Below are 14,923 nucleotides of genomic sequence, written 5' to 3'. Positions count from 1 at the left end.
ATTTACAATCTCTGTTTGTGAGAAATGTACCTTTTGTTCCAAATCCTGTTCGGCCTGTCATAGCTGTTTTCTGCAGTCACCATTCAATTTTCGGGATTAACGGGGACCAGGGTCTTTTGTGGACAGTGAAAACCCACAAAATAAAAAGTAATGTTTTTAAGTATATACATAAATAAGCCAAACTTTAAGGCCAAAACACTTGCATTGTTTCATAAGCATAATGTATTTGTTTCCTATGTGAAAAGTAAACTTAAGTTCCTTTCATTGACTTTTAGGTCATATTCTAACTTAAATCCAAGTATTTTAACTCAAATTATGAATTTTTTGTAGTATGGGCATAGGTCAGATTTTTATCTGGTTGGAATAGCTGTACAGCAAATTTTGCTATAATGTACATGTATACCTATTATAACGCAAATTCCTCTCAATGTAAAGAATTTATGTAAAGCTTTTGTTTGACCAACATAAGTAATGCCATATAGGGTAAAGTGTCAAGTTGGTGAAAGTTCCCAAAATTATGAACAAAATTTTCATAGTTGTCCTTAAAAATATCGCTTACATTCTTGCCAAACTTGAGCAATGATAAGATGCATAGGGTTCGCTATTATAGATACCAATACATTGTTAAACTAGTTTGTCATTAGAGATTGTCATTTTTGTCAAAAATATGTAAAATGATTCGCCTCGCAAGAAATCAGAAATATTTGAAGGGGATCTATCAGTGAAAGCTTTGGAGTGTTAATACAGACGGTTTCCTACTTATGAACATTCGAGTTACAAACAACGGTACATACGAACAGGTCTGCGCGTATATTCATCGATAATACCGACGGTATTACCGACTTATTAGCGGCAGAAAGAGGCGCTACATAGAAGCATCACCCAGCATCCACCTTCCTCTGCCCAGTTCGTTGCAGTGCATAAGTGCGTGAACGTATCTCCAGTGCGCAAAGAACTTTTTTATTTTTCCTGTATGTATTGTAAAGGAGTTTGCCGACCTTTACTTGGCACGATCTAAACTAATAAATAAAAAGAAGAGAGTGTGTGTAGTCCCATTCAGCTTTTTTATTAGCGAAGGAAATTTCACTATTCGAGGAGCGTACATCTATCTGCTCTGCTATTGCTAATATTAACTGTTCCGTCCTAACGACAAACGGTGAGAACACCGGCTAACAAGGTGAATAAATAGGTCCGCTAGCGAGTTGGTATGACAACAATAAAAGTGACGATAAATGATAGTGTTATAACATGATATCAGATATAACAATAGCATAACGAGTGAAACAACGGTATAATAAAAGGACAACACATAAAAAAGGACAACAAAGATAAGTTCTAGCATAACGATTAAAACAACGATATAATAAAAAAGGACAACACATACGATCAATAAGAAATGCTGTGTCATGGCCCGGCGTCCACCACAGTATTCTCTCCATTTTATTAAAAAGTTTTTTCAGTACAAACCAATTTACAGGTTACTTATACAAGCCTTAAACATACTAATATAAACCTTCAATATACTTATATACATGTAGGCCTTAAGCATAAGTTATAATACAAAATATAGCACTGAAGCAACTTACGAACAAATTCACTGTACAAACAATTGTTCGGAACGTAACTCGTTCGTAGGTTGGGGACCATCTGTATACCAAGCTGAATGTCATGATATCTAGTCTCATCAAAATCTATCTTGCTCCCAAGCTCTTCCTGACGATGGATAAATGATAAGTCATACAGACACTGATTTTACTTTGTTAGCTAGCCGCAACAAGTAGCAGTCTGTCTCTTGTGGCTTTTATTCACCTCACCTTCTGTTTGATCTCCAAATTCATGTTTACTACCTTCAAAACTGAATGTTTTTTAATTGTCAAATCAGTTGATATGAGCATCAGAGTTAAATTTTTTGCTGAGCTAGAATTTATTTTGGTCATCTCAAATAGTCTACGAAGATGAACTGTTATAAACGAGCGCATTAGCACAGACATGCTAATGGCAAAGAGTAGCTTTATCATATAAGCAGAGACTAAATGGTGTAAACAAAAGCTGAAAATCTGTTTTAATAGAAACTTCTAAACTATTTAAAGAATTTCAATAATGTCTATATAATTAATGATTAATGTATAATCCTAAATATTTAGGATTTGTTTGGAGTGCACGAGAGGACAACTCTGCTTTGCAGAGTAACCTGGCAGTAACCCTATGCTTAATTTGTACACGTATGCATTGCAGTGAAAGGCATATTCATACACACCAACCTTACAGTGTTAAAGGCCAACTGAATGAAAAGGGACTTTTATACAATTCATAGTCAATCTGTGCATGGAAAAAATTGACCGTGTAGACAGTTAGGAATTTTACTCAGCTCAAGATTTTGAGTCAACTTGGCTTGTACCAACAAATACCCTGGCAGTGTAGAGTGCTGTAAAAGATTATCAGTTGCAATAATTATGCATTCAAATATTGCAAATTATTACAAGGTTAATTAGCATAGTTTTTGTAGTGTCAGTCTAGCAAGGTAAATGTTGCAAGTTCAAATCCAGCGGGATGCAATATTTTTCCATTATCCAACGGTGGCTTTATATGGACAGACACGGTTCTCATCACAGTACAGGCTGAATGTGTAAAATTTTGTAGATTTTGGTGCATTTTGCTTAGAAATAAGAGGAATGGTAACGCTGTAATTATTAGTTTGTAAAATAAAGCTTTTCTTAACCCAACTATTCATTACATTTTATATTTAAAAGATACCATTCTTACCTAATAGTTTGACAAAAAGCTTTAGCTTAAAAGAAAGCATTAATGATAATGTTTGTTGTTTTTTACTTTTATTGAGTTAACTTGTGTTAACAACATCGAAACAAGAATTTTTTAAGGCTTACTAGGTTAATTTTTTTTTAGGCAAAACATCAACATAGTGAGAACTGCAATCTCTTTAGGGCAAACATAATTATGCAGAGTTTCAGTAGGAAAGCATCTACTGTGTGACCTACATTTAGTACAGCCACCAATATAGCTAGCTGCAAAAGCCCACTCTTCAAGTTTCTGGCCAATCTCCTAAGCGTTCTAAAACAACATGATGGAGCACACTTTTTAGTCAGTATTGTTTTAAAGCTGGTTTGATATCTTGGGAAAGTCTGTAAAATGAGTAGTGTTCAACATTCTCCTAATTTTTAACTATACTAACAGGTTAATAACTGGTTTCTTTGCAGGTAGAGCAGCATATTTACCAGTGGAGGCAAAGTGGTTTAGATTGCCTAAGCTTCAAACAACAAGTTGATGTTCAATTTCCAAAAAGGCATCCAGTGACTGGAATGACATCCAACCTTAAAGTTCTTTCTGTAGCTGGGCGTGTCTACAATCAGCAAAGTTCTCTTGCGAATCGCTTCTAAGATCTCTAGCTAAAATCATATTTTAAATGTTGTGCAGAGCCATTAGTTACAGCTACCACAACTTCACACATTATACTCGAGGTGCCAGGAGATGGTCACACAATTTGCAAGACAATTATAGAGCTCAGTGTTTTGAAGCTCTACAGCTTTATTTGACAGAAATAAAATAGTCCACTTTTGTTGATAAATGTTTTATGGTATTCTTGTGAATGCTTTGATTTTTAATCTTTTGGTAATGTAACAGCTGTTTGGCCTGCTTTTGATAGGTTGCTCCATTTGCACTAAAGACTTTTAGATTTATACAAACTCATTGTGTTTTAAGAATATTTTATTTGTCACCGTTGCACTCACTTGAGCAATTTGTTTGACGTACTTATATTGAGCTTTCCTTTTCTGTAAACTCAACTCCTTGACGGGGTTGCTTAAAGAGTCAATTTTTTTCCTTTTGAGTAAGTTTGGGCTTTTTTTAAAGAAATATGCTGACCAATGTTGATAAATGCGAGTTAGATATACATGCATGCAATCTGCACAGTGTGTTCAATGTTACTGCATGGTTTCATCGAAAGCTCTTATCTGAAACCTTTTATAATCCAAAGGGCCCCACATATGCTATATTTCTCAGTTTTGCCTCAGTAGCAATGAATTGACTAAATCAAATTGTATAAGTAATAAATGTGGCCACAGGTATGCAAATCTCCCATGTTTGACATTTATGTTTTAAAAATTGGGTGTCTCTGACTCTACCAGGCATATTTGGCAGCATGAATATATGCACTGTTTTAATTAATATACGTTTTAAAAGTTTTCTATTTGACAACTAGGATGGTTTCAATACCAATTACTTGATGTCAATACCATCCTAGCTTTTATTGCAACTTATTACAACTTTTTTTAAATGGACAAAGTGCTTGTTTTTGCCATGCATGCCCACTAACAAGCTATTAAGGGAAAGCATAAGTTTTCAATTTTATGAATAATATGTATGATAAACTTTAGATCAAAGCACACACAGATGTGCCTGCAAATCGGTTTTCTTAGGTTCTGTTAGCAAAATCCCTGAAATGGGGTTTCAGGGATTAGTTTGCCTTTTTAACCAATTGATAGAAAATTAAATGATGCAATAAAGGTTCATTACAAGTAAAAAGAACCAAATTAAATATCATAGTTAGCTAAATTTATATAAAAAGAAAAGAAGTAGAGCTTGGAACTAGGACTATCTAATTCAAGATATAAAAACATAATAGGAGGCCCTGAATTTAATGAGAAGATAACTTCTCTTGCAAAAGAGAAGACAACTCAGAATTTTGTATAAAAATTTTCAAATTTACGCTAATGGGAGGTCCTACATTTCAAACTACAGAGCCTCCTAACCTGCAAAATTTTCCAAAATGTTGAACTCTCCGGCAAAATTTATGCAAAATGCAAAATAGATACGTATGCGATCAGCATGACGAGTAGAGTTGTTTAAGCATGTTTCTAGCGAAGCCTCCTATCAGAAGCCTCCTATTATCCGAAAGCCCTATATCGTGGATATATTTTCCAAAGTGGCCTCCTATTCAATCTAATTTGACTATATATATATATCTATATATATCTATATGTATATATATGTATATATATATACATATATATACATATATATTTTAATATATACATACATATATATAATATATATATATTAATATATATATAATCAGAGTCGCTAATCATGGCAGCCCAGGAGCAAGTGCTCCCAACAAGGCAACTCCAAACGAAAATCTATCACGCTAGAGACGATCCTAGATGCAGACTGTGCAAAGATGCACCTGAGACCATCCAACACATCATCAGTGGATGCAAGCAGCTAGCAGGGAACGCATACACCGAGCAGCATAATCATGTCGCAGGTGTTGTGTATAGAAGTCTATTTGATGAGTATGGCCTTAATAAACCATAACACTGGTGGGAAGCTCCTAGTAAGGTCAATGAAAATGACCGTGCTAAGATCCTCTGGGACTTCTACATCCAAACTGACAAGCATGTCCTGGCAAACCAACCAGATATAGGGGTGGTAGACAAGGAAAACAAGAGGGCTGCTATAATAGATATACATGTAGCAGTACCCAATGACTACAATATAGCCAGCAAGGAAAAAGAAAAGGTAGAGAAATATCTCCCTTTCTGGAGAAGAAATTGAAAAATGCTGGAATGTAAGAACAACTGTAATCCCAGTAGTCATTGGGGCACTGGGCGCAATAACACCGGCGCATAAAATGTGGCTTGCCCAAATACCAACAGCAATCAACTCAGGTGAGTTGCAGAAAAGTGCGCTATTGGGAACAGCTAAGATCTTGAGGCGAGTGCTCAAACTCCCAGGTCTTTGGTAGGAGACCCGAGTTAGAGCAGAATTTACCACCCATACGGGGTATCCGGGGTGAGGAAACCATTTTTTTTATATATATATTGTGGAGGACTAGACAAATGTATTAACTATGCTCTTATCCTTAGATATCAATGTTCTGTATTACAACCTTATGTGTGCTTTTCTATTATACCCTATTATGTAACACTGCATATCTAGGCCTGCCTCACAGGCCTGCCGCAACGTAATTAGGTGTTATGTAATCATTATGTAAGTGGGCGACGCTGTGCAACATGTATTCATGATTATATATAATAAATAGGCTAAATTCACTCACACCGACTGATCACGTTTATGCCTGCCTGGGTGGCTTAGTCAGGACCATTCTACCAAAACTGATCTAGCTTCAAGTAAGGACTGCTTGGGAGATACCTAAGGAAGGCTAAGGGTTGGCTACGCTACAACAGGACCTGATCAGAAATGCCATAGCATTAGAGATCAGGCCCTACAGTAAGCTAGCCCAGAACCTAGACTAGCCTAGATAGGGTCTTAGAGAGCAGGCTGTGTTAGCGTTCCAAGTGAGCCTGAGATTGGGGCAACCAGCCGTGGCCTGATCAGACCACTAGGTGTGTCAGGCAGGCCGACGAGGGGAAGGCCCAGAGTTCAGGCTGCACTGACTTGTTAGGATAGTAAGGCTGGCTCAGCTACCGGGCCAAGCCATTACAATATATATATATATATATATATATATATATATATATATATATATATATTAATCTGTGTCTAAGTGTAGTCCTGTTATAGCAATGATAATAATTACCATCTAGCTTCAGGGCTCACAGCCTCACTAGCTGAATGCCTGGCATTGCAGGGGTAATAAAACAACTTATAAACAGTTGCAGATAATGTACTGTAATTGTAATGTAGTAGGTAATGTAGTGTTTATAAGCAGTTCTATTACCCTTGCAACGCAGGGCATTCACCTAGTAATAAATGAAGCGTTGTGCATGTCTTGACAATGTTCTAATGAACTGGAATGTTTTGCAGAGATAAATTAATCATATTAGCAATGAGCATATTAGTCTTATTAGCAATGAACAAGATGAATGTTTGAAATATGTGACATATTATCTGAAAACCTACCTCAAAGAAGAATAATGGCTTATTTTGTGAATACTTTTTACAGAAGCAGCAGACCATTTTAACCTTAGCTCAAGTGTTGTTTTTGTTGGCCCAAATTTATTTTGGCTTAGTTTAACTTTAACTTAAGTGACCTCATAACACCTTTCAGAGGTACATGTATATGGTTTCATTTGATACCATGCCTTCAAAGTTTGCTCCATAATCGAATTAAGGGCAAGTCAGTTAATGTCAACTCATGCATACCTCAGATGTTTAGATTTGTCACTCTGTAGCTTTTAAATGAAGTAGACGTATTGAAAGTGATTGTTAAGTATCCCTACCATAACTTTGCTAGTAGATGAACTAGGAAGCCTCATACTAAGTCATACACTGTGAAAAGAAGAAAAGCGATGAGACATGATCAAAGTCAACTAGCATTTGCAATGCTTTGTGAAACATGTTTATTCATATAGAAGAGCAATAAAGGTGAAAAATTCAAACAGCAAGCAGTAAGCGCTGTAAAATAGTCAGCTTGTCTGAGGTTGGGTGAACAAAATCCTCCATAACATGACAAAAGCAATCACAAAGATTCTGTTATAAATTCTGCTGATGTTCCAAGCTTTAGCTGCGGGTAACAACATCTGTAAGGGCAAAAGCTTACAAAGATGTTTGATGTCAAAGATAGTCAATGAATCCGTCCAATGCACTCGTGCAACTGCATCAAGCTTCGAAAATATAAATTCTAACTGTTTACATGTTTCAAAAAACAAAAAAGTCTGGTAAATCTAAAATTTTACTGTGCAATCATCGGTGGAGTTGTAGGAAGTTGCAGCTATGTGATTGCAGCCAATTTCATGTGCAACTAAAATTGATAGTAGTTGCTGCAGTGTAAACACACCGTAAGACATTTCCACTGTAAGCCTATTGAGTGATGTCATAGCGAAGAGGCAAACTGGTAAACATGACTAAAATAGTAAACTTTTGATTGATTACTGTTCATGCAGTCATAGAGCTTACTCCATGAATAATACCTACTTTGGGACAGCCATAGCATTGCTCAATGAGTGAATGATGGAGATGCGATGCACATGAGACTGGTGGGTTTAAATATACCATAGTCATCTATTTTGGCAGCACAACTAAATGTCTGGCCAGGTGTTTAGTTGTTAAAGGTTGACTTGCAACAAAATTCACATTACCGTTATTTGATATGAAAATATTCACTATGTCTTACTCTGTTGTGTTGTAGGTGCAAAAGATGTGGAAATGTGATTACATGCTCTGAAAAGCTCAAAAACGAACATAAAATCGCAGCCCCACGAGACCGCCGTAGTTTGGATTCCCTTTCCAAAACGGCTCAAACGTGATGTAGTTGTGAGAGATGGATTCTGTTTACACTTTCATGCAATCTTATTCGTCAAAATTTTTTCGCAAATATACTTCACGCATTCAATCAAACTATGTCTATTGTTCTTACGCGTCAGTTTTATCGTCATTGTAATGCTGTCACTTTTAGCACTGATATCTTATAACTTATCGCAAAAGTTCATTAAATATTTTAACCTTACCCCGAAGGAGTACATATCATTGTCTGATAATCATGACGAGCCTGTTGGTCACCTTTGATGATCGAAAAGCGCTGCAAAATTTATTTGCGAAGTGTTGGGTCACATTATCAGATTATGACTTGCCAATTAGACCAGGCCAAAGCAAAACTGTAAAGTAGTGAGCATCTATATTTGATATGCGGTCTTTGGTAAAACCCGAAGTGTTTGTCATAAACTAATACTACGATCAGTTTTATATTGAGCTTTGTATTGGCCTTTCAATTCACGTGAGAACATTCGTGACAAGACAATAACCAAACTTCGTGGTTACGTCATCGAAATAAAGAGATTCTAAGCTATGGCGGCTTTTCGTTTTTGAGCTTTTAAGAGCTTGTAATCCCTTTTCACATATTTTGCACCTACAACATAACAGAGTAAGACATGGTGAATCTTTTAATACCAAATAACTGTAATGTGAATTTTATTGCAAGCCAACCTTTGACACAGCTGCAACTATAATGGAAGACAGCTTCAAAACAGTGCCATTATATGTTGTAGCCACATAAGTATCAAAATGATTATTAAAAATTTGTGTGTATTTCAATTTTCAGAATGGCTGTAACATATATGCAACATTCCAAAACATTATGGTTAGGATGATGGCCCATGCGCCGCACGGTGAGATGGCATGGATAGTCAACGCATAGATAGTCAACGGACTGAGCTCGTGTTAGCAGTCAGACATCCTCAGCCTGTGTAACAGTCCTTGACAGTGAGACCGTCTACTGTAGTGCTATTTGAAGGATGTGATTAATTCGCTCATCTCTTAGAGCTCAACTAGAGCAGAGTTCAACATGCTAGAGAATTAACAGACAATAGCTGCGTTTCCATGACGCTCATAATTTGCAAACTGAGCCAATCCACAAGTTATCTGCGTCATGGAAACGGCATAAATCCGCAAGCTAAGCGAGTTTTGCGATCTACAAAACATTATCGAATCCATTGTTCTTGCCAATTATGGAAACGGCACTAGTGTTATTAATGTGCATTAGAATATCGATGACAATCACATTAAAAACATTTTCACGATTAAGTCGTTTTTATTTCCATTTCAGCAGTCTCAATGTGCCAACCTTCCGAATCATTGCTGCTAAGCTTAGCGGGGACAAGACTGGTTAGCTATTTATTGAGTCATTAATTAGGCTAGTACCTTGACCTATGAGGTCAAGCCTGGTGTTAAATCCACATCAGCAAGTGTTTATTGAAACGCTCGATTGCAGAGTACAGTGTGTACATAGCAAAATGCTTAATTATTCATATTCTCTGATTGTAACGCGCAGTCACTCGTACTAATTCCTCATTGAAGTTGAGAGCACTTTTGCAGGATTTTATTACATTCAAGTTACTCTTTTCTACATTTCAAGTGAACTTAGGTACAATACACCAACATTTTACTCAATCGAGGCCTGCATTTGTTTCACCTATGTTGTCATTTAAGTTCCTTCTATTTTATTGTTTGCATGCAAAACTTTAGCACAGAATAGAAAACCATTTTAATATTTAACAAGGCTCTTTAAAACACAAACAAAATTATTATTAATGAAGTATCCTTATTCAGCTTTAGTCTTGCTTCATGCAATGAAAGCAACTTCTCTATAAGATATCACTGTTTTTCTGCAACAATGCTTTATTCAGTTGCAGAATTTTTAAAAAACTTTAGATAGGTTATTTTAAAATCTAAGCAAAAATCTTTAGCTGTTTTATGGTTATAAAATACCTGCAAATTTTCCAAATGTATAAAAGGAAACCTTATTGCAAATATCGTTCACAATAAACGAGCTGCTCTGTTTAAAGATCGGTCTATTGTTAGGGCAATGTTAAAAGGACTATAACTATGTTTCCATGGTGCGCAGTACTGCGATGCAGCCCCTCCGAAGTCGAAGGGATTGACACGTTACCATGCTGCGCAGTGGTTTTCAGCAAATTAGCCAGAGAAGAGACATTGTATAAATCGAATCGCCTGATGGAGAAATTGAATCGGTCATGGATACCGAACATCAAAAAAGGTCTTTTTATGCTTCTGTCATCATTATACTTTTATTTACAATACACAATCACAATGTTTTACAAAACTTAACACAATTTTTACAAAGTAATATATTTTTAATAAGAATTTTTTAAGCAATATATTATTTAAACGTTATTTAGGACGTGCCTCCTGTTTTTCGAAAGGTGTTGGCATCGATAACAAAGTCTGGGAAAGTAATCACCTCATCCTTGTGGGCGCACACCATAATTAAATATAGGTGAAAGAAAATCAGATTAAAAAAAACAAGATTAGCAGGATTAGCTTTTGTACTATTTCATGGCCCTCGAAGAATCCGTTTTCATGGCATGGGAGATATGTGCAGCCACTGCGCAGTTGCTGTTTCCTTGTTGCAAATTTGCACAGACTTCGCACTGATCAGTGCGCAGTGATTTCAGTGCGAAGACGCCGTTTCCATGATTCGGAAAGGGCGCAACTCCGAAGCACTGCGCATCATGGGAAAATAGTGTATGTCAAAAACCCTCCTAAGAAGGTTGAACTGGCTAATTTTGAGCACCTAATATTACTGCTGCAATATTTGGGTAGCCCTTTTGCTAGATTACTTAAACGCTCATGCTCTAATATTGTTCGATTCATTTTGGTTCAGTAAATGTTTGTTCCAGCTGTCTCAAGCCATTTTTAGTCCTAATAGTCAAAATAGTCCTATAAAACCACGGGTACGGGTACGCTGTAAGCCTCCTAAGGACACAACAGAGAGCATTTAAATCCAAATTGCTGATTACAGCTGATGTCTGATCAGAACTTTGCAGGATAAAAATAAACTAACTTGAATTGCATAAAATTTGCAAAGTTCTCACAATTGTATTCACATAGTTAAACAGCTGCAAAATGGCTGAAGACTGTTTTGCCATAGATATGTTGGAGATTATATTCATGACCAGGGGAGTGTCCTACTACATGACTGACCCTGACACTATATTGAACTCATAAGTGATGTTACCACTTATACCCCATACAGAGTGAAGTAGCAGGGATAGCTCAATATGTATGTGTGCCTGTGTGTGTTGGTCTGCGTACTGCTACTCATGTTTAATTCTCAGCTTGACCTTTGGTGTATTTTAAATGCCAATGCGCTGGCTGAAGCTCACTACCCTTTCTTGAAGGTGACATTTACGAGCCTATTTAAGACCTATTAGCTATAGGAGACTGGGCAATGCAAAGCCGTGATGTCCTACATAAATAGCCGCATGCTTTGTGACAGAAGGGCAATGCTTTGTTCACTTGCAGCTGGTCAGGCAAGTGAGTCATCATTGTTTACACTGAAAGAATCAAGAGACATTTATGTTGCTACATGTAATTTGATATAACTACTAAAGCACACAAGATATTTGTTTCAAATTTTAGATAGAACGCTTATACACTATGTATTTCCTACCTGCAAATTTATAAACATAAAGATGAATATTTCATATAAAAAGTGCGAGTAAAAGTGTATATTGATGCACATGTATTCCAAAAGATATTGCAAAATTATTAATGTTGCCATATGCTATGGGCTAACATGTCAGATAGCTAGGTGTACAAACTGATTTCAAATGCATACACACTGGTACATCGTACGCTGATTGCAGTCTGCCATGAATATAAATGTTGGGTCTTGGGTGTTATGCAAACAGCATCAGCAAACTCGTAGAAAACAAGCGACAAATGGTACACTTTTCTAGACATACTGTGAAAGGCTACACATGACTAAAGACGACCAGTCGGCTGAGCCTTGATCTGAGATTTCCTTGTTAGCTGCTACATTTGTAGCCTCCTGATGAATTATAATCCTGAAATATCTGGAGGTGATATTTTAACTAACGTTGCGCTGCGCAGTGGAACGAGCATGGAAATCCCTGATGCAAATTGCTTTGTAAAACCGATGAAAGAGTTTGAGTGACCACCAGCTTGTGTATGTCTGCAGTGATTCCTTGTAAGTCGACACCCTGCCGTATGCTCAGTTCTGAGCCTAGACATATCTTTGTGATGACAGGATGAGGTGGAAACATACCACCTCTATCTTTTACACTGATTAGTATCGCATCATCCCCTGATGCGTAAACCTGGACAGGAGGCTATAAAGCTGGTGCAGTCATTGCAGTTGAGTTTTAAGCTCTGTACCTCATAACCTGCTAAATAAATATCATATGCTAATATTATTATAAAAAGCATATGTATCAACCATAAAATAAATTTAACTACATATCGCTGATCTGCTGCAGTATTATTTCAAGCCACTCTGCTTTCTGTATATCTGCTTTATACACTAACAATAAGTGAAAGTAGCTAATACCAAAATACATTTATATACCCAAATTATGCACCACAATATGAGCAGCCATGCAGTTTAGCATATGCAGCAAGGCTGCAATGTGTGCCAGATATTTTGTTTTGTAGAAAACCTGGATATATTGGTCATATTTACCTACCGATGCACTCCACTATGTTCGAGCCAGACCTTGACAGTTCGATTTCCAGCTGTTCGCTTGATTCCAAATCATCATGGAAGTCATCGTCACCTTCTACATGACTCTTTCTTGGTTTAGATGAGAGAAGTAGGGGCAGGAGCCATCTGTGTCATTAAAATCAAGTTTTAATTGCATAACACAATTGCAAAGAATGCTAGTTTTAATAAATTTCGGTAGGTCTCAGGATCTTTTCATGAGTGACATCGGAATACTGTGCCAAAATTTATCCAAAGTTTCCAAACCAGCCATTGTACCTACCACTTAGATTTAATAGCAATTAATTTTAAAAATATTATTAAATTCACATAAAAGCTTTGCATCCATAAAGCTGGTTGCCGTATGACATTAAATAATACTCAGCATTTAGGTGGCTGAATGGCATGTAGTAGAGTCGCAAGTGGTGATAAGTGAGCATGCTAGTCACAGTAAATGTAATAAACATGGGCTAGTTAAGTTGAATCAAAAAGCACTAGAAACAGTATTGCTGTTTTTCTAGCAAAAAGCCATTTTAAAGCTGATCCAAAAAATAGGTGCGAGCTTAGCAACAAGGGTAGTTACCATTTTTAGAACACATTCTCCTATTCTGTAATATATTGATTGTTAATGTGTTTGCTTGCAGATTTCGATGCCATCTACCAAGTCCAGCATACTAATAAGTTAAGACGAAGAATCATAGTGCTATACTTTTAAAATTATAAAATAAAACACATTTGTCTACCTTTGGGTTGTTATGTATAGAGTTCCATTATAACATGTTTTATAGAGAAAACAAATAAAGCAATTGAGGATTTCAGGCCTATGCCAACAATAATAAGTCTGACAAAGATACTAATGCTCAGCAAACCAAGCCAATCAATGATTAACCAGATTTTTGAGAATACAATAGAAACACTCATGAAGAGATCTGCCATCTTACAATATTCAGTTATGAGATACACAGTTTTACAAGCAACTTGTGTGGAGTATAGTATGGAAGTTAGTGATGTACTTGCAGTTATTATACAATGTATATAGTTAAAATCAATACACTCAGATTTTCAACAGTTTTGCTGGAAACAATTTGCTGTTAGAAAGTTGCTGGCAGCAAAATCACAAACTACTATCTACAACCACCACAAACATGCTGCTTCAGTAATGAACTTGTCAATTGAATAGTTGACTGATGACATAGAAATTGTAATGACCCTCTGTTTAAAGGATTATTAACTATAAGTGCTGGATTGGTGGTTCAAGTAGTTGGTTTATGATTTGCGAATTTATAAAGGACTGTATTTTAGGTGTAGATTTAATGTCAAGAATTAGACTGGTTTGTTTTAGTTAAAAAACTTTAAAACAGAATATATTTATTAAAAATTCAAACTTTCAATTGCAAAAACATAAAATATATGAAGGCTAATCAAGTCAATGGCCGATGCTCATTGCGCAAGTCTAAAAATATAAAGAGTGATACAAGAGCAGAGTGATATGTAGAGCGTGAGTAAAATATGGAATTCGAATTGTTTCTGATCTACACAGGCTTATATATGTTTGCCTAATCAGTCAGGCAATCGTCACATCCGTAGATCACAGACGATTGGGCGCTGCAAAGCTTCCTAGGCAGTAAGCGAGTAAGTACAAGGAAGCAGATAACATTTATGCTAAGCAGTAAAATAGCAGGTGCTAGGAAGTAGGAATAATAAATCTGCGTGTCAGGCTAGCAAGTAGCCTGGGCATGGCTTTCGTGGGGATTGGGAGAGAGAGCCTGGGACACATCGCAACACGCGGGGAAGACAACTCTAAAAGCCGACTTCTGAAGTCGCTAATATCACAATCGTTATTTCCGAAGGAGTATCATGTGACGGTCTTATTTATGATCTACGCGAGTATTATGTATTATTTTTAATCTGAATTGGCAGCAAACAAACGCTGGTTAGTAAGTATGAAATGTTGGTTGCATAATAAATCAATAACGACAGTTATAT

Source organism: Watersipora subatra, chromosome 6 (assembly GCF_963576615.1).
Source record: "Watersipora subatra chromosome 6, tzWatSuba1.1, whole genome shotgun sequence".
NCBI classification, from domain to species: domain Eukaryota; kingdom Metazoa; phylum Bryozoa; class Gymnolaemata; order Cheilostomatida; family Watersiporidae; genus Watersipora; species Watersipora subatra.
The sequence above is the reverse complement of the archived record's forward strand: the minus strand, read 5'-3'. Positions refer to the sequence as shown.